The 24,220-nt window shown below is 46.2% G+C and overlaps 1 protein-coding gene and 1 long non-coding RNA gene across 2 annotated transcripts in view; one reads left to right on the plus strand and one right to left on the minus strand.

Annotated features, from left to right (window-relative positions):
- TMEM178A (transmembrane protein 178A) overlaps positions 1-24,220 on the plus strand; it is a 351,274-nt gene that overhangs the window by 290,103 nt on the left and 36,951 nt on the right. The window lies entirely within an intron of this gene.
- LOC146821121 (uncharacterized) lies at positions 94-7,697 on the minus strand. The gene is made up of 3 exons (XR_014963107.1): positions 7,417-7,697; positions 394-784; positions 94-155 (listed from the first exon to the last, which is right to left on the minus strand). It is a non-coding gene; the product is annotated as an uncharacterized LOC146821121 (long non-coding RNA).

The following is a 24,220-nucleotide window of genomic DNA, read 5'->3' on the forward strand; positions in this document are numbered from 1 at the left end:
GCAATTGGTTGATTCGTGTCCGCAGTATTTTATTTCATACTGTTTAACAAGGTTCGAGTCTTTAATATTTCTTTTCTGGTTCCCGTTTCCTCCTGGTCTTCAGGGCAGGGTGGGGTCCCTCTGTATCCTTTGTGCTCCGACTGGTTGTTTGGTGCCTCGGAAGGAAGAGAGACCTGGGTAAGTGGTTTGTACCTTCCCGTTAGGTATTTCAGAGGGAGGGTTTTGTGAGGGGATTAATTGCACCTTAAAAAAAAAGGAAACACCCTCCACTAAGTGCGATGAACCAGGGTGTATTACTCAGTGCCTCTTTGGTTCATTTTTTCCCCCCAATGTCAATGTCTCGGGGACCTTAGGGTCTAGTCTCCTCAATAACCCTGTAACACATCGTCATACCTGGAATAGCCATGCTGATCCTGGAACGTGGCTGGATAGGGTCGTTGGTTCTCGGTGCTGGGCTGGGCCCCTCCGCCGGGTCCGACTCTGCTCCGGAATCTTGGGTCTCCTTCTGCTCTCTGTCTGAAATGGCAGGATCAGCTCTCTCCATCACTGGTCGAACTTCCTCTGTGAAACCCGACTTCCTCTTTTCAGCGTTGCCTTTTAGGTCGCTTTTCTTCCCAACTTCCGGATACACTCCAGATGTATTCCCTGTGGAGTCGTTGGTTGGACGGACGAGTCCTACTTCCGAGGTTTGGTGGGTGGGGCCTAGCTCTGGTTTGTCCCGTAGTTGGAAATCTTCAAGAAAACATCGACTAGGAGACAGAGAAGCTGTGGTCTGGAAATGCGACTGAAAATAACAAAAAGAAGGTAGAGCGTAAGGGGGAAAGCGTTCTTCCGGTGAGTCTTGCTCATCGCTAATGCAGAAAGGTCTTGACAAACTGTGACTATATACCACTCTATAAGGGACTTACAAATAAATTAAATATGGCAGTTGGGAATAAGCCAATTTAACCATGTTTTGGGGGAGAGCAGAAGCACTTTAGCAATGGTTAGCAGTGGTAAAAAAGTCCTAAGACAAACAAAAACGAATTCAGCCAAAAGTGGAGGATAAAAGGCAAAAAGTTAGAGGTGTCCCTGCAGAGAGGGCCAGGTCCAACAATATTCATTTGCCTTCTAGCTGACCCGGGTTTTCCTCAAGTGGACTCGACATCTGTGGATCCACTGAAGGGTCTGCATGTTTTTTATTTTGCCCTGCAGTAAAAGGTTCTGCTGGTGCACCCAAAATGTATCCCTTTGTAAGAAACTAGAGAAATCTGATTTTTAGACTAAGAGACAGCTCTCCGTATTGATGATTTGAGCTGTGACTGAGCTCCCACACTGTTGAAACAGTCTAGCAACTAACAGGTTTTTGTGAGGTACCCCGAGCTTACTCTTGGCTGCCCCGCACAAGCAGAAAAGCTTTCCTCAAATAAAATAGTGCATCATACCCTAGCCACAACAACAAACAAAAATTCATTTGAGAAATAAATAAAATACATTTCTAAAAACAATTTAATTAAAAGTGGAAAAAATGAATGGTGCACACGAAGTAAACTTTAGGTAAATCTGATTTAGGGATCAACAGATATTTAAATAGCAATTGGGGTACTTTTTTAAAATCACAGTCTATGTAAGTAAAATTTTAAAAAACACTGAGGTGACTGTGATTCTCGAAAAACAGTCACATGGGGGACAGCAATGCATATGTAATGCACTTAAACAAAGAAATGCCACCCCACTCCAGTTAATTAAAATACTAGTTCTCCGAAAAATTAGGCTTTTAAAAAAGTTTCATCTGCTTCCATCAGATGTATACGTTTAGAAAGTCAACACCCTAAAAAATATCCCTATGATTTCTCATTCATCGAGATTTATAAAATTCAAGCAACTGTTAATTGCAGTTTGACCCCTTACTTGTATTTGTAAAGGTATAAATCATCAACATTAGTTCTTTGTGGGAGAATCAACACACTTAAAGAAATTACGTCTGCCTTGGACCAGTCGTTGGGAGTAAATTTGATGGGGATGATATAGCTTGATAAAGTCAGGACCTGTCTTGCTGCTTTTTTTTGCTTGCGATTATAGTCCAGTTTTGCTCATAGTCACTCCTTTGGGTGACAGCAACACCTTTCAAACCATATTCACAGATATAGCTGATGACGGAATAGTGTTTCTACTTTACATTTTATTATTGGTCCTCCTTCACTTATTTCTGGAAAAAATGTTTTATCTGTGGACAGGTGGATCTTCAGGCAATTACCATTTTCTTCGATGTGGCCATTTCTGTGATGCTGGCCTGCATTGGTCTTGTATTAACCAATCTACTCTGTACTTCCTAAGTTCAGATCACTGAGGAACATCTTCTCGCCGAGGCATTTTGACCACAAGTCATGAGTTACCACTTGTCTTTCTTCGCAGCTCATTCTTGCTGCACAGCCCTGGTTCACTGAATCTGGGCCACTGTATTTGTGTGTCCAGCAGATTATGTGGGTGCCTTCCAAAACATTTTTATGGCTGGTAATTTTTTTTTTTGAGGCCACATAATTGGCCAAACCAGACCATGATGTCCTGGGTGGTCTGCAAAATGTTTGCTCTCAGGGAATAGCAAAATCTCCTGCTTCAATACTACTTTCGAGTGAGTTGGATTTTTGCAACTTCCTGTAAATGGCTGCAAATGGAGGAATGGAGGCAAGTGAGGGGTAGCACAGGTCCATTCCATTTTTTTAAGCAACCCCTATCCATTTAAGGGACAGGAAATGCTTTCATATTGATATTTAGTGAATGGCAATGAGGGAAGAATTCAGTCGACTGCTGCTTACTCACCCCCAATTCCCTCAGCTAGCATGCAAAATATGGATGCTCTCCATGAATGGTTTTCGACTTCAACTGCAGTCACACTGCTATGATGCATAACATAATAAATCCCAAAGGAATGGGACGCCTATTACACATCTTCTTTGTGATTCCTTATGAGTTTGAAAGTGCACTTTATGAGTCAGAAATACGTTTCCTTTAGAAAGTGTTCTAAATAAACTATTTATCTGCCCGCCTACTGTATTAACCACTTTCACCATGTTACCACCATGGCTGTTCAGAACACCAAGAAAAAAAATATAGAAGATGGGTAAATAAACAATAAAAGTAAGACCCCCTCCCCCATTGTCTGAATTAAGCATGCTACATAATGCAAAAGGATCACAATGATACATATTTTTAATCAAAGCCAGTGAAAAAGGCTGTACTAAAAATATTTATATTAAACGTTACTGAAACCTGGTAGAGAAAGAGACGCATGAAAAACAATCATAACAATATTTTATGTGGTAGGAAATACATTTGTATGTATATTTCTGCATATTTGGCCCTTCATTGAAGTTACTTGCATGCAAAATACATCTTTTTAGGCTTGGCTACATACAGACTTAGCTGTTTTTCTGAGATTATGTCATGATAAACATAGGTCCGAGTAGCATCACTCACATTTTGATTCTTTTTACCTCAGCATAGGGCAAAGGGTCACCGTTTTCCGTCTTCCAGTTCCATCTTGGGTATTGTACTCTGTTTCAGAAAAGTAGTTGCCTTCAGTGTGCGAGGTGTCCTTTTTTAAGAAAAAAGATGTTTTATCCCTTTTTAACACTCTTAACTTTTTTACGTCGAGCTAGACAGTGCAGCTGTCTCTTTGAGACCTGCTGTAATCAGTCTGTGCGGTACAAAAGGAGGTGGTGATGGACGGAGCATCAGAACCAATCAAACACTCACACCCACTCAATAGATCTGGGTTTGATCCATCACCGTTCTTTAGCCCACTCTGCCACCCCAGTTCAGACATGGCCATATGCAAATCAGTCTGACCCTGTGCCTCCTGGGAACAGTCCAGCCCGAACTGCCAAGCTATACCTTCCCTGGACCGGAAACAAGCTTCCTAGGACCGGTTTCTGGCATTTCAGCCGTCTTCAGCCAGGCTTGCTTGAATCCAGTGGCAAAGTGAGCAAGGGACTCACGTCTGAGCATACCCTGCCAACTTATGGCGAACAAAGCGGTACAAAAGGAGGTGGTGATGGACGGAGCATCAGAACCAATCAAACACTCACACCCACTCAATAGATCTGGGTTTGATCCATCACCGTTCTTTAGCCCACTCTGCCACCCCAGTTCAGACATGGCCATATGCAAATCAGTCTGACCCTGTGCCTCCTGGGAACAGTCCAGCCCGAACTGCCAAGCTATACCTTCCCTGGACCGGAAACAAGCTTCCTAGGACCGGTTTCTGGCATTTCAGCCGTCTTCAGCCAGGCTTGCTTGAATCCAGTGGCAAAGTGAGCAAGGGACTCACGTCTGAGCATACCCTGCCAACTTATGGCGAACAAAGCGGTACAAAAGGAGGTGGTGATGGACGGAGCATCAGAACCAATCAAACACTCACACCCACTCAATAGATCTGGGTTTGATCCATCACCGTTCTTTAGCCCACTCTGCCACCCCAGTTCAGACATGGCCATATGCAAATCAGTCTGACCCTGTGCCTCCTGGGAACAGTCCAGCCCGAACTGCCAAGCTATACCTTCCCTGGACCGGAAACAAGCTTCCTAGGACCGGTTTCTGGCATTTCAGCCGTCTTCAGCCAGGCTTGCTTGAATCCAGTGGCAAAGTGAGCAAGGGACTCACGTCTGAGCATACCCTGCCAACTTATGGCGAACAAAGCGGTACAAAAGGAGGTGGTGATGGACGGAGCATCAGAACCAATCAAACACTCATGGCCATGTCTGAACTGGGGTGGCAGAGTGGGCTAAAGAATGGTGATGGATCAAACCCAGATCTGTTGACTGGGTGTGAGTGTTTGATTGGTTCTGATGCTCCGTCCATCACCACCCCCTTTTGTACTGCTTTGTTCGCCATAAGTTGGCAGGGTATGCTCAGACGTGAGTCCCTTGCTCACTTTGCCACTGGATTCAAGCAAGCCTGGCTGAAGACGGCTGAAATGCCAGAAACCGGTCCTAGGAAGCTTGTTTCTGGTCCAGGGAAGGCATGGCTTGGCAGTTCGGGCTGGACTGTTCCCATGAGGCACAGTGTCAGACTGATTTGCATATGGCCATGTCTGAACTGGGGTGGCAGAGTGGGCTAAAGAATGGTGATGGATCAAACCCAGATCTGTTGACTGGGTGTGAGTGTTTGATTGGTTCTGATGCTCCGTCCATCACCACCCCCTTTTGTACTGCTTTGTTCGCCATAAGTTGGCAGGGTATGCTCAGACGTGAGTCCCTTGCTCACTTTGCCACTGGATTCAAGCAAGCCTGGCTGAAGACGGCTGAAATGCCAGAAACCGGTCCTAGGAAGCTTGTTTCTGGTCCAGGGAAGGCATGGCTTGGCAGTTCGGGCTGGACTGTTCCCATGAGGCACAGTGTCAGACTGATTTGCATATGGCCATGTCTGAACTGGGGTGGCAGAGTGGGCTTAAGAATGGTGATGGATCAAACCCAGATCTGTTGACTGGGTGTGAGTGTTTGATTGGTTCTGATGCTCCGTCCATCACCACCCCCTTTTGTACTGCTTTGTTCGCCATAAGTTGGCAGGGTATGCTCAGACGTGAGTCCCTTGCTCACTTTGCCACTGGATTCAAGCAAGCCTGGCTGAAGACGGCTGAAATGCCAGAAACCGGTCCTAGGAAGCTTGTTTCTGGTCCAGGGAAGGCATGGCTTGGCAGTTCGGGCTGGACTGTTCCCATGAGGCACAGTGTCAGACTGATTTGCATATGGCCATGTCTGAACTGGGGTGGCAGAGTGGGCTAAAGAATGGTGATGGATCAAACCCAGATCTGTTGACTGGGTGTGAGTGTTTGATTGGTTCTGATGCTCCGTCCATCACCACCCCCTTTTGTACTGCTTTGTTCGCCATAAGTTGGCAGGGTATGCTCAGACGTGAGTCCCTTGCTCACTTTGCCACTGGATTCAAGCAAGCCTGGCTGAAGACGGCTGAAATGCCAGAAACCGGTCCTAGGAAGCTTGTTTCTGGTCCAGGGAAGGCATGGCTTGGCAGTTCGGGCTGGACTGTTCCCATGAGGCACAGTGTCAGACTGATTTGCATATGGCCATGTCTGAACTGGGGTGGCAGAGTGGGCTAAAGAATGGTGATGGATCAAACCCAGATCTGTTGACTGGGTGTGAGTGTTTGATTGGTTCTGATGCTCCGTCCATCACCACCCCCTTTTGTACTGCTTTGTTCGCCATAAGTTGGCAGGGTATGCTCAGACGTGAGTCCCTTGCTCACTTTGCCACTGGATTCAAGCAAGCCTGGCTGAAGACGGCTGAAATGCCAGAAACCGGTCCTAGGAAGCTTGTTTCTGGTCCAGGGAAGGCATGGCTTGGCAGTTCGGGCTGGACTGTTCCCATGAGGCACAGTGTCAGACTGATTTGCATATGGCCATGTCTGAACTGGGGTGGCAGAGTGGGCTAAAGAATGGTGATGGATCAAACCCAGATCTGTTGACTGGGTGTGAGTGTTTGATTGGTTCTGATGCTCCGTCCATCACCACCCCCTTTTGTACTGCTTTGTAATCAGTCTGTGTGCATAAAGTCCATCCGCTTTCTTGACATTGCTTTTCATTTGTCTATGCCACTGTCTTTCACAAATCCCTGCTTGCTAGTGGTCAGTCCTGCCTCTTTGTCCCTCCTTTCTGTCTTCTTTTCCTCCCACAAAGCAGGGACTTAGTACTGTCTCATTCCGCCCTGGCTCTTTATCTGTTCCCTAGGGGACTATTTTGTTTTCTTGGTTTCCTGCTCAGTTACTGTGTGCCTTTGTTCAGCTTTGGTGCCATAGCTGAATAGATGTAACTATAGCATTTCTCCCTCCCACTTGCTCTTGTTTCCACAGTTGTGTTAGTGCTACTTACAGTTGTGCCTCCCGCTGCCTTGGTTGTACTTTAGTCATTTTAGATATCACCGGAAATTGGGCTATTTTTTGGCCGGATGTTAGCTTGGATTTGGGCTTCCCTTTAAAGGGGAATGGGCTAGCTGAAGTCTTTTTTATTGTTTGCAGGCTGCATGTTTACAAAGGGCACTTCTGTGGGTGGGTGTGTTCGGCCAAGCTCGTGCTTCATGTTGGAAGGACTGGGCTGCTTAGTGGAATCATTGAACATGGTTAACCCTTTTATAAATCAGGGAGCTCACTGCTGTTTTGGTGGCCACATAAATTTATCTAAAGGTCTTCGTGTGGGAGACGTGCATTAAGTGCCACGAGATCTGAGAAGTGGCCAACAATGCACAGATCTGCGAAATACTGAGGGAGCACATGGGATTGCAGTGTAAAATACCATATACAACACCAGGATACACTGTGTACTGGCATGGGAAGGGGCATTGTTTTAGTTTGTGCATCCTCCAAGCAAAAGCCGGGGCTACGGCTTACAAAGCCTTCGTCAAAACACATACAAATTGCAGCCAATACCTGCTTTCCTAAGCTGTTCTGCCCCCATCAGGAACAACCAAAGGCTGTAGCTCTAGCGCACTGATGACCTTGTCTTCTGTCACGGGTTATTTACCTTTGCAGATGGCATCCAGAGTGGACTGCAGGTACAGATAATATTTAAAGTTAAAAAGGAAAAAATACGTCACCACCGGTACATGCTGCAGTGGCTTTTGTCCTGCCTCTAGTTCTTTAGCATGCTCCGGAAGTAGTGCGTTTTATATCCAAAACCTCATGCATGCATAATAAACGTAGCTCCTCGTCACCCCTCCCCCGGCCACCAGTACCCCCTCTGACCAACGGCCACAAAACAACGACTCCAGTCTCTGAGAACATGAACTTGTCAGCAAAGTTTGATGCAGAAAACCACGTGGACTCTTTAGGTCACAAGCTGAAATTCTGACAGGGTAGTTAGTGCTTGTCTTCCATTTTTCCAGTGCGACAAAAAGGAATATCGACGAGTGCCCTGGTAGTTACACCAGGTGGATAAGTGCGTGGGTGGTTACAGCTAGCAGCTGCATAGGAGCTGTGGAGTGAGGCCTCATTCACACACCAGCAGGAAGATGTCAGCTGCAAGGTCTGCAGCCCGCATAAGAGGTCAGACATGCAGGCAAACCGGAATCACCACACACCAGAATGAAGAAATGAGACAGAGGGGCTGGGACTGCGAAGTGAAGCTGAGCATCTCTCAACCCCTGCCCCATGTGTCTACAGGAATTTGGCGCTGGTAGCCTGGTTGCTTCGGCCATTGCCAATCAGGAGAGGAGGCCCTGGGAGCATGGTAGTGAGAGTTTTCTTTTTCACACAAAGTCTCCCTGTGCGGCAGCAGGAGTGAACGCAGTGTTGTCGCCACTTTGTCTCTTAGTGTCAGGTTTTAAACCGTCCCTGCTCTCCTCGGGGTTACCTTAGACCACCTCTTCTAAAATCTGTGTAATCGTCGTTCTGGTTTCAGAAACCGGGCTGCGGAGGGGATTTAGGAAGTGGGGCTGTGGGAGGCAGGTTTAGAGCAAAATGCAGACACTTCCTCTTCGGGATTAACTCCTTCCTCTCTTGTCTCTATTCAGCAGAAAGTAAATTGTGCGTCTGTAGCCCAAGGGGGTGTTGCTTCATGGGTAGGACGGCCGACCTTGAAGTTGGAGAGCTAGGTTCGAGTCTCTGTGTCTGCTCAAACATCCTGTGATTCTGGGCAAATCACGTTATCGCCCGTGCTGCAAAATGAATGTGTAATATAGCATGCATTTTTTGTAAAACGCTCTAATACCTTTGGGTCGAGTTTGCGCTATATAAAAGTGCAAAAATAAATAAATAAACAATACAGAACGTTTTGCAGACAGGGAAAGCGTCTCCCAGCATTAATGCACTCTCTTGTGTTTTGTTTTTTAACTGGGAAACCTAGCATATTAAAGGCACATGGGTTAGTTAGAACGTAGTTTGTTTTCACTGTAAAAGCAGAACTGTCAAGGGGTTTTGTTTGCTTCATGTTAGTTTTGTGCACTTCAAACGTGTAGGTGGCCTTTTAAGTAAGGGAGTGACGCCCTCAGCAGCACCCACCGAGTGAGCAGAGAGCTGGCCTCCGAGGTGCGGAACTGAGAAGTGATTGGCCTGCCACTTTATGATCAAAAGTAATTTATTGTTCATTAGGAACGCATTAGGCCTTTCAGGCAAAGAGTTACAATGTGCAGCGGTCTGACTCTACCAGGGAGACAATTATAGCACCTATCACTTCCAGGGCGCGAGAATATTAATCAGATCTCGCAATTAGCCACAGAAATAAAACCCTTGACATCCAAAATGCAGTAACTCCCTGAAACTATAAAAATATTCATAAACTGTCAAAAATGGAGGCTTTGTATTTCAGAAAACACTAGACAAACACAGGGCACCCGACAGAAATCACGATGCTTGGACTTTTTTTCTTTTTAGAAGTTGGCTAGCAGCTGTAAGGTATGTAAGTACCCAGATGTGAGACCTGCGTGTAAACTGACAGACGTCAAAAGGAGGCTGATTTTTACATGGTGCAGTGACCCCACCTGAAACGCGAGGGCTGTGCTGTGCCGACTGCTTTGCGCTGTTTTTCATCATTACTGCTTGTTGATGGTGGAGAGTGCTCTCTGCAGAAAACAATGGGGCATATCAACAACAACCGGCGATAATTATCTCTAAGCGCACTTAGCGCTAGGATAATTATCGCCGGCTAGCGTGAATTTTTATCACTGAGATAGCGTGCTATTAGCAACGCTTATCTCAATAGCGATAAAAATCCTCACGCTAACAGGCTAACGTGAGATTATCGCTGGAAACCCAGCGATAATCTCACGTTACCTTGTTGATAGGGACAGGCAAACTTAGCCATGATATCCTCCTTCCATAGGATATCATGGCTAAGTCTGAAAAATACCAGACGTAAAAAAGCAGCGTTAACCGCGGTTAGCGCTGCTTTTTTTGTCTCTAACAGGGTTAGCTACATTCTTGATAATAGGAGAAATGTCGCTTAGCGACATTTCTCCTATTATTTTGCTCTCATTAGAGATGCAAGGGGAAGCGTAGAGTAAAAGGGTGCTAACATGCAAATTTGCATGTTAGCACCCTGTTGTTGATAGGGCGCTAGTTTTATCTCTCCTTTTCTGGCTTTTAAAGCCAAAAAAGCAGAGATAAAGCCCTTGTTGATATGCCCCAATGTGGGTGTCAAAAGCTAACAACATGAGGGAGCCAGTGTCCCACGCCATGTAAACGGCGATTCATTGAGGTTCTTCGTTCAAAGCAGGGGACAGGCGCAGTCTACTGGAGGATATTGAATCTATTGTTTTCCATGAACTTTGATTTGAGAAGGATTGTAGAGGCTGTAATCTTAATTAAAACTCATATAACACATCTGAAGGCACACAGCATTGCAAAACCTCGCTGAGCTGGTAAATCAGCATATTGGTTTGTTTTTGACCTGAAATTGATTCTACTCTCCCTCTTTATGCGTCTGTGACCTGCTCATCACTTCTTTCTCTTTCTTACACACTCTTTCTGCTCCTCTGTTTGTCTCAAGCTCATTCACCACTCCCTGCACAAACAACCTACGCCTTTCTATCTTCCTTTCTATCGATTCTGTGCAGCTCTCACCCCAACCGACCTCAACACATAATTCAACTATACAAATACACTGCACACCACACAATTCCAATGCAGCCCACATAATTTGACTCCACACCATATACATCCACTCCACTCCAAACCAAAACACATAAGTAAAAGACATTGTCATTTACAACGCCAATAGCGCTCACTCTCCCAAATGCGAGACCTATTGCATAGCAAATGCTTGTTTCTTTTGTGAGCATCTGTCAGCTCTCCAGATACTGCTATCGGATCCTTGTTGCCATTTGTAGTGCACTGCAAATCGCTTGGGGACTGCTAGTAGCGCCTATCTTTAAATGAGCTTTATAATCACTCCATGATAGACGATCATGCTTGCTCATATGTGTGAATGTACTGGGCCATCTTGAAATAATTTTTGTTACACTTTATAACAACAAAATTCATTGCAAGATAATCTATATGTATGCATGCCAGTGGATCTATTCACCGGCAACAAATCTCTGAATGTTTTAAGTAAAGTAAAATAAAGACATTGAAAGGTGGCTGCCTCTCCATCTGCCTGTGTGTAATGCGCAGACAGCCATCTTGTAATGTTTTTGTCATAGTCTATAACACAAGCAATTACAAAATGGCAGTCCATGGGGGTTCATGCATGTGCACACATGTCCATCTTCGAATAGTTCTTGAGAGTGTGTAATAAAATCCATTTTAAAGTGGCCGCCTATGCATTTGCATTCATGCACTAGCAGCCAGCTTCAAATTTTTTTATCTACAATTTAGCATAAATTTACCATTCCAAGATGCCAATGTATTGTTTTTTAGAAACAGTAAACTAATAAAGATAGCAAAGGAAACGAGAATTGGCAAATCAAATAGCTCTCTAAAGAAGCCCAACCAGGGGGGGGGGAGCTGGCTCGGACGCAAGATGGCCGCCATCTGAGAAGGCTCTGCAGGCTGGAACATTTATTCGATAATTAGCCACGCCCGGAGGCGACATCAGGGCAAGCATAGAACAGCATAGCCACTGGTTAAATTTAATTGGTGCTTTTGGTGGACACTTGCATGCGGTCGGGCCCGTGTGCGAAATGGGACACGTTGTGGCTTGCTATCTGTTGTAGGATATGAAATTGGGGGAAGATTCAATGTGGTGGAACAGAGGCTGGAATCTGGACTAACTTTTTACATCATACATTTTGCCTCTGACACCATTGATCACAACATTTGTTTTGTCAGCTAGTCTATTTAATGACTGCGATTTGAAAAACGATTTTTTCATTTACTTATCAATTCTTGGCTGGATGAACACTACTCATTAGTGATACACTTATTGTATACATAAAACAGTGACATATATTTACATTTATACAGTGACTTCATAACATGTCAAAATAACACTGCAATTAATTTGAAAGCAATCAAAAAGCCTGTTTTGGCATGACAATAATCGTTTGTCCGATATTATTTGATTTTAGGAACTTGAGCCGGTTGGCTCCTATAGTTCTAGCTACTGTTGCGGTCCTGAGCAGAGTCGGATACCTGTGACTGTAAAGAGTTCAACCAAGCATATAGATTACGTTCCTTCTGTGTGTTTGCTTGTGTGGACAAGCTGGTTTCTAAGTTAGTCTCCCACAAAGGTGTTCACGATCTCTGCTTGTTCGCCAACGCGTTTCGACCTGTGTAATTAGGGACCTGTGTAGTGTTTGTGAGGTCGTCTTCAGGGCTGATATGGAGTTGTAATCGGACTTCTATTCCTGTAATCGAATCACAATGGTATCTATTTAGTATTGGTGCTAAATTGGATGGTTGTGAATGAAAAAAGTCATGTGACAACTTACGCTCTCTCTGAGACAAGGTGGCTTGTCTTCTTTGTCTTGCCTTGTTGTGTGAGGTGCCAGCTCTCAGGAAATGACTTGCCTCGTATAAGTCTTGCTAGTTTCTTTCTGGGGGACAAGAGATCAAAAACGGTTGGCATCTCCACCCTGTTATTGTCGTTGGTGCTGTAAAATCATGGGTGTCATAGTCTCTGACTTGTGGTGGTATTTTGTGGCTCAATACGTGGTATAGCTGCTGGTGCACCGTGATTAATCGTTTTACGTCATGCCGGTTACTCGTAGCTTACGTAGAATTTGAGTGCCTTAGATGTGGTGCTTAGGCTGTCGTGCGTGACTTCACCTCTTATGTAGTATGTGAGGTTCATGCATGAAAGAAGTTTGTGTGTTTGCACTTTGCTTAGTGGTGCCTAGAGTGTCAGCGTACTGGACGGGCTTAAAAAAGGTTAAATTAGCCGCTTGGGCATTATTTACTCGCGCACATGTGGAAGGAATCCTAACTTAGCGCTAGGGCGGTATTTTCGTAGTGCGTCTTGCTTTATTCAAAGGGCCCGGGTGGGCTTGCTATTTCGTACCTCTTTGCTTGTTAGTACTCTCGTTGTCTTGTACGCTGCTCCGTGGTCTCCTTTCTCTTTTTCGGCTCTGGTCACTCTTCTGAAATTTTCAAAGTGCTCGGAAGCGCTCTTCAGATTGGTTGGTTTATGTGAGGTTTCCGGCGCAATTGCGTGCTGCGTAATCCTGGTTGCAGCTGTTTGTTGTAGTCATGGTAACAGAGTTGTTGTCATTTCCGAAAAAAAGTGTTGAAAAAAACTTTATTGTGCCGCTACATGTTTTTCTTCGGTGACGTCCAGCGCAGTCATGGTTACTGGTCTTCCAGCCCGATTGTGTTTGTTGTGGTGGTTACGTGATTGCTGTCCCGGCGGGGAAGTTGGTGCTGTAAAATCATGGGTGTCATAGTCTCTGACTTGTGGTGGTATTTTGTGGCTCAATACGTGGTATAGCTGCTGGTGCACCGTGATTAATCGTTTTACGTCATGCCGGTTACTCGTAGCTTACGTAGAATTTGAGTGCCTTAGATGTGGTGCTTAGGCTGTCGTGCGTGACTTCACCTCTTATGTAATATGTGAGGTTCATGCATAAAAGAAGTTTGTGTGTTTGCACTTTGCTTAGTGGTGCCTAGAGTGTCAGCGTACTGGACGGGCTTAAAAAAGGTTAAATTAGCCGCTTGGGCATTATTTACTCGCGCATGTGTGGAAGGAATCCTAACTTAGCGCTAGGGCGGTATTTTCGTCGTGCGTCTTGCTTTATTCAAAGGGCCCGGGTGGGCTTGCTATTTCGTACCTCTTTGCTTGTTAGTACTCTCGTTGTCTTGTACGCTGCTCCGTGGTCTCCTTTCTCTTTTTCGGCTCTGGTCACTCTTCTGGCATTTTCAAAGTGCTCGGAAGCGCTCTTCAGATTGGTTGGTTTATGTGAGGTTTCCGGCGCAATTGCGTGCTGCGTAATCCTGGTTGCAGCTGTTTGTTGTAGTCATGGTAACAGAGTTGTTGTCATTTCCGAAAAAAAGTGTTGAAAAAAACTTTATTGTGCCGCTACATGTTTTTCTTCGGTGACGTCCAGCGCAGTCATGGTTACTGGTCTTCCAGCCCGATTGTGTTTGTTGTGGTGGTTACGTGATTGTTGTCCTGGCGGGGAAGCGGTGTTTTTTGATGAACCTTTTATGGTCCGCGCTTGCTGACTGGTGTGTGTGGGTTTTGTCCACACAACAACTGAGTCATCAACACCAGCCCAAAAAGTGCGAGTACATCTGATGCCTCCTGTACTCGTGCAGACGTTTGGACATATCCAGACATCCAGAATCCAGCTCAGCTAAAAAATAACATTAAAATACGACTATCCCTATATACGGCAACGCACAAAAACATGAAGCACTCTTCCAGGAAGTTATTAGACCAAACAACAGAGCGTCAACAAAAGACAAAACTTGTTCAAGGCTCACGCTATCAAGATAAACAAACCTAACTGTGAGATCGTTATCCTACCGACCAAACAAAACCCACACACACCAGTCAGCAAGCGCGGACCATAAAAGGTTCATCAAAAAACACCGCTTCCCCGCCGGGACAACAATCACGTAACCACCACAACAAACACAATCGGGCTGGAAGACCAGTAACCATGACTGCGCTGGACGTCACCGAAGAAAAACATGTAGCGGCACAATAAAGTTTTTTTCAACACTTTTTTTCGGAAATGACAACAACTCTGTTACCATGACTACAAAAAACAGCTGCAACCAGGATTACGCAGCACGCAATTGCGCCGGAAACCTCACATAAACCAACCAATCTGAAGAGCGCTTCCGAGCACTTTGAAAATGCCAGAAGAGTGACCAGAGCCGAAAAAGAGAAAGGAGACCACGGAGCAGCGTACAAGACAACGAGAGTACTAACAAGCAAAGAGGTACGAAATAGCAAGCCCACCCGGGCCCTTTGAATAAAGCAAGACGCACTACGAAAATACCGCCCTAGCGCTAAGTTAGGATTCCTTCCACACGTGCGCGAGTAAATAATGCCCAAGCGGCTAATTTAACCTTTTTTAAGCCCGTCCAGTACGCTGACACTCTAGGCACCACTAAGCAAAGTGCAAACACACAAACTTCTTTCATGCATGAACCTCACATACTACATAAGAGGTGAAGTCACGCACGACAGCCTAAGCACCACATCTAAGGCACTCAAATTCTACGTAAGCTACGAGTAACCGGCATGACGTAAAACGATTAATCACGGTGCACCAGCAGCTATACCACGTATTGAGCCACAAAATACCACCACAAGTCAGAGACTATGACACCCATGATTTTACAGCACCAACGACAATAACAGGGTGGAGATGCCAACCGTTTTTGATCTCTTGTCCCCCAGAAAGAAACTAGCAAGACTTATACGAGGCAAGTCATTTCCTGAGAGCTGGCACCTCACACAACAAGGCAAGACAAAGAAGACAAGCCACCTTGTCTCAGAGAGAGCGTAAGTTGTCACATGACTTTTTTCATTCACAACCATCCAATTTAGCACCAATACTAAATAGATACCATTGTGATTCGATTACAGGAATAGAAGTCCGATTACAACTCCATATCAGCCCTGAAGACGACCTCACAAACACTACACAGGTCCCTAATTACACAGGTCGAAACGCGTTGGCGAACAAGCAGAGATCGTGAACACCTTTGTGGGAGACTAACTTAGAAACCAGCTTGTCCACACAAGCAAACACACAGAAGGAACGTAATCTATATGCTTGGTTGAACTCTTTACAGTCACAGGTATCCGACTCTGCTCAGGACCGCAACAGTAGCTAGAACTATAGGAGCCAACCGGCTCAAGTTCCTAAAATCAAATAATATCGGACAAACGATTATTGTCATGCCAAAACAGGCTTTTTGATTGCTTTCAAATTAATTGCAGTGTTATTTTGACATGTTATGAAGTCACTGTATAAATGTAAATATATGTCACTGTTTTATGTATACAATAAGTGTATCACTAATGAGTAGTGTTCATCCAGCCAAGAATTGATAAGTAAATGAAAAAATCGTTTTTCAAATCGCAGTCATTAAATAGACTAGCTGACAAAACAAATGTTGTGATCAATGGTGTCAGAGGCAAAATGTATGATGTAAAAAATTGCTATCTGTTGTAGCGGCTGACGGATGCTGCTGGTGACGCTGCTGCAGTGCAAAGGCCATAGTATGTCGTGCCTCGTGTCACGACCCCCTTCCGGCGGAAGAGGCTGCAGCGGAGAGCTGCAGGTACAAGGTGGCCTTGACGGTGAGTGCTCGGTGTGGATTGCTTGGCCCCGTGGGGTCACAGGGGGCCTCTGGCCTGAGGGGCCAGATGGGCCACAGTCCGCCTATGAGTGTCCTCGTCTGCTCTCTGCCTGCGCCGCTGGCCTTTATTCCTTTTGGCTTTCCCCTGATCCTTTGGGGGGCCCTCTTCAGCTGGTGCAGACCACGGGCAGTCTGTATTCTGCATGGGACAGCAGCTGGAAAGGCCCTAGAGAGGCCTGCTCGATCCTCACTATACTGGACTTCGAGACTCTCTACCAGGCTGGGGAAGTGTGTACTGCGGGGCTTCAGACTGGAACAGTTGTTTCTGCAACTGGACCTGCCGCTGGCCTACTCACACCCCCTGGTACTCCCCAGGTGTGGCAGGCCCACCTCATCAGCTTGATCCCCGATTGGGGGAACCCAGCGCGCCACTCTTCATATGTACTACTTCCTGAACTGGAAGGTGCCCATTTGCTGTGGCTGATGTGATAGTGTAATGGTGCGCCCTCGCTGGGGTGACAGATCGCTTCCAGAGTAGACTCTTCACATCAAACTGGCAGACCCCAGTTGACTGTAGTGTGGCCTGGGTGCACTCCTAATCCCATTTGAGCACTGGATCCTGTTGGCTGCCATTTGTCTGCTTGTGCCCCCTATGGTGCCCCCCCCCTGGGGTAGGTGGCACTTTCCGATGGTGGCCCTGTGGTCATAAAGATATTACCGTATGGACCTAGATAGATGACTATGACCCTTCCAGATTAATCCATCTAAACACCACTGCAGATAGGAGCATACGAACTTTACTCACCTCCAACATATTCTGCCTTCTGAATCCTGATCGTGTCAGTGGCTGGGGTGTTCACAGCTGCAAAACTGCCCGGGTGAATAGTGGGCCCATCTGCTTTACCCTGCGCCCCTCGCCTTGGCTGCATACTACCCCACCATCCATGGGGTGCATAGCGAGACTGTTGCTGATATGGCAAAAGCCGACAATAAGCAATAAAGTCTGCATTTCGAGCCTCGTAGGATGACGCACACCCTGGAATCCTCGCAGGAAAACCTGTGCAGTTTTCCCAGAGTAGGGATTACTTGTCCATGGAGCTAGACATCCACTTCATGTTTGTGGACCTTAGGCAAGCCTGCACACCATAGACTCCAAAGTCGACATGCTGGCAGATCATTATGACTGTCTGAAAGAAAAAGTCGAGTGACTGGACCAAATAAAACATCGCACATCTGAGGTAGAGGATTCACACTCCTCGGCGGGGAAACGCCTTCTTCAGATAGAGAAAGTTCTTGAAGTCATTCGGAATAAGAATGCCGTCCCGACTCAAGCAATCTGTGTATCTGGACGTCTTGGAATCAACCAACAGGGGCTGTATGGAGGACTCCGTAGAAAACATGCAGCGGTCACTTTTCAGAGAAGGCTTGTCCCCCATGCTGATTGTTGAGAGAGCGCATAGATCGCTGGTGCCACGTCCTCCCCCGGGAACCGCAGCCCGGCCGATTATAGCAAGGTTCCTGAACTACCGGGCTAGGGACAGAATGCTTCGCTTTGTCAGGGAACACCGTTTGCTCCAGTTTTGGGGCAGCGAGATCTTCTTCTTTCTGGACTTCACCATGGCTGTCCAGACCACCAGATAGGCCTTTTTTTCCAGTGAAACGAACCAGTAGCAAATCCTCCTTGATTTATCCTTCCAAACTTCATATGCAATACTTGGGCAAAACTTACATCTTCACTGACCTGGAGACTTCCGCCAAATTCGCCATGGGCTGCCAGTGATGGAGACTCCCCCTCCACCCTCTCCAGCGGATTCAGGCTGGGGCCGGCTCAGTGAAAATGATTAAGTGCTTTGAACCTCCCTGACAACAAGAGATGAGAAAATTAACGCTGACCGCCTGTAATATGACAGAAGAGCCCCAAAGCCTCATGTTCGAGGATGTAAAAATATACCTGTTATCCTTGTCTGGATGCGCTCTTACCTCACAGCTCCAATCCTCTCTTCTGGCCAACTGGTGCTTCTGTGCTGGGAGAAGGTTGGGCTGCTTCCTCGCCCCCACCTGCGGGAGGAGTCCCTTTTGTTTGTTTTGGATTATATATGAAACACTGTTGGGTGGTTGGGTTGGTCATATTTAGCCCGACTAGGGTGCCAAAATGGGAGGTGGGTACTGGAGCATTGTTATGTCACTGTTTTGTGTTTGTTTGGTTTCTTTCTCTTTTTGCCACTCAGCATTGTTCTACTTTACACTTTAGTCTACATGCAATCGCCCCTACTGGGGTGCCTATTGTACTCTTTATGCCACCTGATGGCATCAATTGAATGCTGACTTGGAATATTAGGGGCTTGGATGACAGACGGAAGGCAAAGAGGTCTTCTCCTTCTTACAGGGCCATCAAATGATGCAAGCCTCTTGCAAGAGCTCCACCTGATGAACACGACATTGACACGTTTGAGGGCGCATTGGTTGGGTGAGATGCATTTGGTCTGCTACTTAAATTATGCTAGGGTTGTGGCCGTGGTCCTCTGGAAAGGCTTAGAATGGCATACGAACTCAGCACCTTGAGACCCACAGGGACGGTATGTTATACTGGTCGGGATTTTACGTGGCTGCCTGGTGATATTGGTATTGGTAAATGGCCCCAACATGGACAATCTTGCCTTTTTCGTGAAGGTTGAGACACAAGTGGGCACTGTGTGACCAGGTGCGATATTAAGGGACAGAGACTTTAATGTGGGACTGGATGCCACTGTAGACAGGTTCAGTGCAATATGCCCGCCGCACCCAAAATCTGCTGCACAACTCCACACAATTATAGCTGACAATAGCCTCACAGACGTTTGGTGTGTTCATAACTTACATAGCACGGAGGGGACATGCATCAGCTCTACACACAGCACAGATGTTTGGCTTGCTACCAGAGATGTGGTCTCTTGGACTCTTGGTGTCTGGCATCTATCTCGTATGCTGTCTGACCACGCCCCATGCTCCTGGAGATGAGCCCACTGGACGCTTTCCCACATGCTTTTTCTTGGAGGCTCCCTCCCAGTCCTTTTTGAGACCAGGTGTTCCGTCATGAGGTTCGGGAAGCAATTGTGGAATACTGTACCCTAGACTCACAGTCTGTAGACTCCCTGTTCACCCTCTGGGAAGCCTTCAAGATGGTTATTCGTGGGGTCTGCATTGCTAAACAGGTAGGGGTATTGAGAACGATTGGGTTGGCTCTGTCCCATTGGGAGGCCACCCGTGCCTTAGAACTTCAGTACTTCGACACTGGGGAGACGGACTTACTTGCGTCCATTTGCAGTAAACTTGCAGAGTATGAGAAGGAGGCACTTAGAGAGACCCATTACCTGGGGAGGGAAACTTGAACCAGGCTCTACAGTGAGATAGAGAGGGCAGATAAGACCTTGGCTGGGCTGGCATGTAAACCCTGGGTGAGTGACTATGTGGTTGACCTGTTAGATGACCACCAAAACATACAGGTTGGAAATGGGGCCATTCAGCGCTCAATGGTTGATTTTTATACCAATTTATACTCCACCTCCCAACACGCTCCCCCCAACTTGGCTTCTTACTTAGACTCAGTGCAGCTGCTCTGGCTAGAGGAGGGCCACCGCCTTTTCCTGAATGAGCTACTCACAGTGGAGATCACTCATGTTACTGTAGGTTTGCCTGGAGATAAGCCCCCTGGTCTAAAGAATTTGCGCCCTTGCTGGCCCCCATCTTCTTGATATGTATGAGGAGTCTGTGCGAACCGGTTTCCTCCCTCCATCCTTGCGGGAGACCCTTATTGTGGCCATCCTGAATCCTGACAAAGACCCTTAATGATGCAGGTCCTATAGACCCGTCTCTATGTTAAATATTGACAATAAAATACTATCAAAACTTATTGCCTCACAACTTCTGCCTCTTCTCCCTCATATGATGCACACATATCAATCTGGTTTTGATCTGATTGGTCCACGGCCCACAACCTACATACTTTCTTTGCCCTCCTTCATACACTAGACCTGAACCTTCAGGCAGCTGGTGCATTTCAATACGCCTCCTGGGCTTTCGACGTTCTCAAATGGCCATATCTTTTCTACTTCCTCAAGCGTCTTGGTGTGGGTCACAAATGTATTCATTTAATTAGTCTGTTCTATACCCTGCCTATGGCAAGTCTGCGGATCAATGACTCAATCTCACCTCCCCTTTCCTGTTGCCCGGGGCATAAGGTAGGAGTGCCCACTGTCTCCTATTCTCTTCGCTATTGTGATGGAGCCGCTTGCCGGCCGGCTGCGACAGCACCATTCGCACAGTGGCCTTGCCTTCTGACCTAGGCAGATCCTCTTCTCCATGTACGCAGATGATGCTACTTTACATCCGGAATCCATCCGAAAACTTAGACCCATTCCTCTGGGAGTTTCTTCGATTCAATGGTATTGTGGGCATCACCATCAAGTGGACGAAATCGATCTCATTTACGCTCACTGATACTATTCAAACCTTCACACCTAATTAACCCTCACTTGGGGCACTGATTCCATTAGCTAGCTGGGTATATAGCTTAACCGTAATACGAGACAATTATGGCAGATTGATGACATGGCTTGAAGGCCAGGTGCCTGTATTGTCGAAACTCTCTCTGTCCCTGACCAGCAGATTGCCAATTGCTAAAATGGTGGTCCTCACCAAATTCCCTTTCAGACAGGGCAGACATGGAGCGCCTGACATGGATCTTTATTTTCTTAGCGCATTAGCACACTTTGCGCATTTTTGGTTACACCGTATTCAATTTCAGCCTCACATGACACCCGCGGCTGACAATGCAGCCCCGTCTATACTTCAGATGATGCTTTATGGCCCTCCCCATAGAGTGCGATGGCAGGTGGACACCATGGCATGCATGGTTTGGGTATAGAAGGAGCTGAGGAAAAGAGCACATCTGCCTCATCTATATGCCCTGCCCCGTGACTTCTGGGCAGTGGTATTTAGGGATATTACTAGTATTCCTGTAAATGCTCCAGACAGCACGCCCTCTGTTTCCGTTCTTGGCTATATAAAGGAGATTCTCACGGAGGCCCGCCGACTAACAGCAATGCTGGTTATGCATTGGGGCAGACGACGAGTTCCTACAAGGAACAGCTGGTTGCATAATGCGCCCTCTGCCAGGAGCTGCTGGATGCATACTGGGAGCTGATGCCTGTCTGCTCCCACCCTTATGACATTTAAGCTCCCTTGACAAGTTATTTTAGGTTGCTTGATGACTCTCCGGGGAATCTACTGGGTCATGGAAGCCTTCCCTGACTGCGCCTATAGTCACGTCCCCCTTTCATAATGATGCCTTGCCTATACGCTTAGCTACATCTGACAAATGCCTTAATCAACCAAGCTGTTAGGCGTGCTTCATCCTGATTTCATCCGTTACCAAGAGGTAGACCTCACTGAGTGTTAATATTATTGGTTAATGTTTGACTACCCTCCACCCTCATTCCTTACTTCCCTTCCTTCTTTTTCCCTCTCTCTCCCCTCCTTACCCACCCTGTCTCTAACTGCATTTTTGTATAACGGTAATAACAGAATGATTATGCAAAGCACCGACTCTAAGATGCAATCTGTAATATGTTTTGCATATTACAAAATAAAAAACTATTAAAAACAGAAAAAAAAACTAAGCCAATCCAGTCGGCTTTGCTAATGATGGTTTATTTGGTTAGTCTCCTTCGGAAATGCTTGTGAATTTCATTCATGTTTGAGCTCAGGCCACAAGAGAGTACCCTTTTTACTGTCCTAGAGCCATATCATGCAGTTGGTTTATGAGACCGCCTGTGGGGTGCTTCCTTGCAGAGTACTTCACTGTTAAATGTCCTTTCACTGCAATATGTGGTCAGAGTTTTTACTAATATTTTACTTACAGCAGAGCATGAGAGCAGTGCTAGCCACTGCACCCAGACGTGAGCATTTGCACACAGGTATTGTGTGAATGAATAGGCACCCCCGCGCCTAGGGGAGGGGCGCCCTTAGTCGCGCCACGAAATAGAGCTTCCCCTGGGGGCTGGTCGTGGTTGGGATTTATCTCTGGTGACGTGCACCAGACGTTTGTAAACCGAAACTTAACGCTATATAAGGTGGCGTCCCTGGGGTTTCATCCTCTTTGTCTCCTTGGACACCAGAGAAGCCGCAGGAACGTTGGAAACCACCCTCCCACCCGGCAACAGAGCAAGGCGGAGCGCTGACAGATAACAGCTAAAGAGGCATGCGCACCTATGGAGGATCAGCGACTGGCTAGACCCCAGGAGGGGGTAGGTTGGAACTATGCAGAGGAGAGGCAGGGAGGGGACTGACCTGCTGATGGTCCTGGACTCTACTGCCCTAACCCGCAACGTATGGACTGTGTACTAATTTGGTGAGGATGCCTGTATTCGGGTACCTCAGTGGGCCGGTGCGCTATGCGGTGCCCTGTTTCTCAAGTAATGCAAATGTTTGCTGTAGCGCGTTGGGTCCTGCTGGCACGATGTGCGCAGCTGAGCTGGTCGGCCGAGTCGGCCAATAATTGAAGTACATATGTACGGCAATTGTAATGTTTGCCTAATTTCCTTTCTGCCTTTGACATGTGGATGTCGCAAAATCCGATGCTGTGTATAATGATATATATCCAAGTATATATATCCAAGTAGAAATACTTTACTCTCCTAGTGGTTGTGGAGATTTATATGTTTGATGTGAATAAAAAGTCTACGCCTTGGACAACATAACTGGTTTCTGGATATTCTTGGGCCACCCCAGTGGGCGCTGAAAGGCGTCAGAAGCGAGGGGAGTAAGTGTTACGTTGTGCGTGTACTGTGTAAGTGGTGTTTCACACATTCCCTTCAATTACCATCTGCTTTTTGTGTAATATTTTGCCTTTGCTGCCTTCTAATTCTAGAAAACATTTCCTTGTGGAGAAATGGTTTCGTTTTTTTAAAGTGCAGCTTCACTTTTGCATTATATTTACTGATCCATTTCTCGTAGTTTAAGCAAATTACAGTTGCATTGGACGGATACCCCAAATGTAGGCACAAAACTACAATTTCAATGATTTTACCGACTTGGTGCCCATAAGAGTTATTCATCTTATTCCACGCTGTGGCCATAATAAGACCTTACTTGTGTAAAAAAAGAAAATCTGTGCAATATTCATTTTTCTATGAGCCTTATATAATTAAATCCAGGCCTTGTCCTACAACACTGTATGCCATAAACTGTCTATACATCGTTTCATTTTCAGTCCCATCAAATATTTAACCTGGGTGGAGGGTGGGGGTGGGGGTTCTCGAGGGGAGGGGCTAAGTAAAGGTCTTCAGGCATGCGTTAAATCAAGTTTTTTTTGCTGCTGAGATTTTAGGGAAAGCTTTGGGGTGCCAGGTTATCTTCCCTATATAATCGCCATTCTCACCCTTGAGTTTCTTAGTGTCAGCGTCTCCCTGCGAGTAGTTCACATTGCTCACCCCTACAAGAAGGTACCATTCTTATGACACTGCACAGAATGGCAGACTCCCATAGGAGGCTACTCTTGTTATGTAAATCGCTAGGCAAGAGTTTATCAAGCTCCAGCAAGGAAGGGTCAAGTAGCAAGCCTGATTCCCACCAACAGCATCATGTATTTTGCCAGTTGGAGCCTGGATTTACTTGTTGGTGCTCATTCACCATCAATGATCACAGATATCGATTCCCACCTAGTTTCTCCAAAGCTGTTTTTAATGATCTCCCTGCAGGACCTCATGGAGGTTCATAAATCCATGCCATGATGAAAGTTCTAGTTTCACTACTTAGGGCTATGGTGGCCTCCCCTGTCCAGCATGTCATTTCTGTTCCCAAGTGATCCTACCAGTGTACTGCCCGCTTATCTTAAAGGCATTCACGCAATAGCTTACCTTTAACTAAATTTAGTGCATTGGTGATTAGTGAAATCACATTTAGATGTTTAGAAATCAATATTAAGGCACTCTCTGAATTAAGTAAATTGCATGTGAAATATTTACTTAAAAAATTAGTTAATCCATAATTGTGAACTATC

Source organism: Triturus cristatus, chromosome 6 (assembly GCF_964204655.1).
Source record: "Triturus cristatus chromosome 6, aTriCri1.1, whole genome shotgun sequence".
Classification (NCBI taxonomy): domain Eukaryota; kingdom Metazoa; phylum Chordata; class Amphibia; order Caudata; family Salamandridae; genus Triturus; species Triturus cristatus.